Raw genomic sequence first — 2,654 nt, 5'->3', positions numbered from 1 at the left:
TTTCTTCTTGCTTCTGGACATCCTGGGCTCTGATTGAGCACTGTACTACTGTACACTAGCGCACTGTACAATAAGCACACAGCAGCACAACTGTGACAATGTCTGACAGACACGTGAGATACTTCTGCGATTTGTTCACATCTACAAATGTTTGTAACACGAGGTCTGTTTGTATCTGTGAAAGTTCGCAATTTGAATGTTCATAAGTTGGGGACTTACTGTATAGTCAATAATATTGTAATAACTGTGTTGCATTAGATGGGTACTAGATTTGTTGGGGTGATAGATGGGAAGGGGTTGGGACAGAGTGAAAAAGTGGAAGGGATTAAAAAGTACAAGTTGGTAGTTACAAAATAGTCATGGGGATGTAAAGTAAAGCATAGGGAATATAGTCAATAATATGGTAATAACTATTCATAGTGCTAGGTCAGCACTAGACTAGTCAGGGGATCATGTCTTATATTATATAAATTTCTAATCACTGTGCTGTACACTTGAAATTAAATAAAATAATATTAAATATCAGCTGTAATTGATACATTTAAAAAGGGTGAAGGGAGGTAAAGGGGAATAAGAGGTCCAAATACAGCCTATTGAATCAGAGAAGGTATTCACCAATGATACATCTGATAAGGGGTTAATATCCAAAATGTATAAAGAACTGAAGAACTCATAAGAACTTTTAATGCTGAATTCTATATTCAATGAAAAAAGGCTTAAGTATAAAAGCAAAAAATTAATGCATGAACATTGACTGGATTCTTGTTAAAAAAAATCTAAAATTTACATTTGTGGAAAATTTGAGGAGAATTGAATGTGAACTGATATTAAATGTTATGGAATTATTGCTAATTTTATTAGATATGTGATAGGATATTTTGGTTGTATAGGAGGATGTTCAGTCTTTGAAGACACATGCTGAAGTTTTAGCAGTGAAGTGTAATAACATCTGCAATTATTCTTCAAAGTTTCAGAAGAAAGTATGCAGAGATATGCATGTTAATAATTATGGAGTTAACATGGAGGTACTGATTTCATGGGAAATCACTGGAATTTGTTTACTCTTGATACTTAATTGGTACAAGTATTCTGGAAAACAAAAAGAATTTAGAAATTTTTCTACTGCTGAGCCTATGCATATCCAATGATCTAAAATTTCATTTTTAAGTATAGCCAACAGAAATGCATCTATCTATGCATCAATAAATACATTCAACCATTCCGATGGGTTATTATCAGTACTTACTCCATACAAACAAAAGAAACGTCCATTACTAATAGAATAGATCAATACTTTATGTTGTGCATTCATATAACAGAATGCTATGCAGCACTGATAAGTATTAAACTACAGCAGAACACGCACTGTTAAATAATGTTAAGTATGGTAAACCTGATCAAGCTTACTCAGCTAACTACTCTCCCTAAAAGCAGATCAGCTACTTTTAGAGAGGTACAACTGTTAGAGTCATCAAGTCAGAAATAAGAGATTAGGTAAATGACATTAGCATTCTTGGGGAAGTAGGCTAGCAGATACTTGGTGGGAGCTAAGATGCCTAGCCAGCAAAGAATGGACTCTAACTGTTGTGGTCAACTAGAATGAGAATTAACACTGTTGGAGTTTGGAAGGACCCAGTAAACAGTATCTCTCTTCTATGCCTTAGTTAGGATCAATTAGATGTAAGCACAAGAATCAGACAAAGGTTAAAAATCAGTGCTATCCCTGCAGTGGAAACCATGGCCTAAGAGAAGCAGACACAGTGGGCTTGCTATTAATAATATTTAACCTCTTAAACTTACTGTGTAGTTACTGATGCAGATGGGCAACTGCAAGTTCTCCTTTCAGGAGCAGCTATATTACTCAGCATAGAAAAACAGGAAACTAAAAGGAGCATATTCAGTTTCTTCCTCTAAATTCCTAATCAGATAACTCATTCTTCCTTTTATTGGGGAAAAGTGAATGAGGGGGGAAAAGTAGGCTAACAGTGTCACTTAGGTAGATTTCTGTGACATGGAGATCAGCGGGAAAGACCAATTGCTACTAGTACTGATTGTGGTTGAAGGGTAATACTGGTTGAGCCTTTCTATTTAAGACCCACCACAGAGCTTAACATTTTTGACATCTTGGCCCTTTTTGAAACTCTTTCCTTTGCATTCCCTGAAGTCCGATTTCATGTTTCTTATCCTCTTTTCTCATCCCGTCTCTATCTGCTTCTCTGATACATTTTTCACTTGCTGGACACAACATGTTTGTATTTTTCAAATTTTAATCCTAACGTCCTCCCATCTCCTACCTTTCCTCTCATCTCCTTTCTCTTCTTTTTTGCTTTCTTCTCTTCCATTCTCTAGTGCACTCAATTGGCACACTCTATGCTTTTTTATGTCTTTATATATCACCTCCATGTAAGCCAATAATGACTTCGCCAAACATTTATTGAGCCATTTCAATAAACATATATGTGTATGCTAAATGTTGGTGATACAGACACATTTAGGTAAAACGTGTTTTTTAACGAAAGAGTTTTTAATTTAACAGTTGATAACTTGAAAGCAAAAATATAGTAATAATTTAGTACATGTCTTTTGGAGCCTGACCTTCCTGAGTATTAACCCCAGCTTTACCGCTTCCAAGCTATGAGGCCTTTCACATACAA

This window comes from Hipposideros armiger, unplaced genomic scaffold (genome assembly GCF_001890085.2).
Source record: "Hipposideros armiger isolate ML-2016 unplaced genomic scaffold, ASM189008v1 scaffold_166, whole genome shotgun sequence".
In the NCBI taxonomy this organism is placed as follows: Eukaryota; Metazoa; Chordata; class Mammalia; order Chiroptera; family Hipposideridae; genus Hipposideros; species Hipposideros armiger.
The sequence above is the reverse complement of the archived record's forward strand: the minus strand, read 5'-3'. Positions refer to the sequence as shown.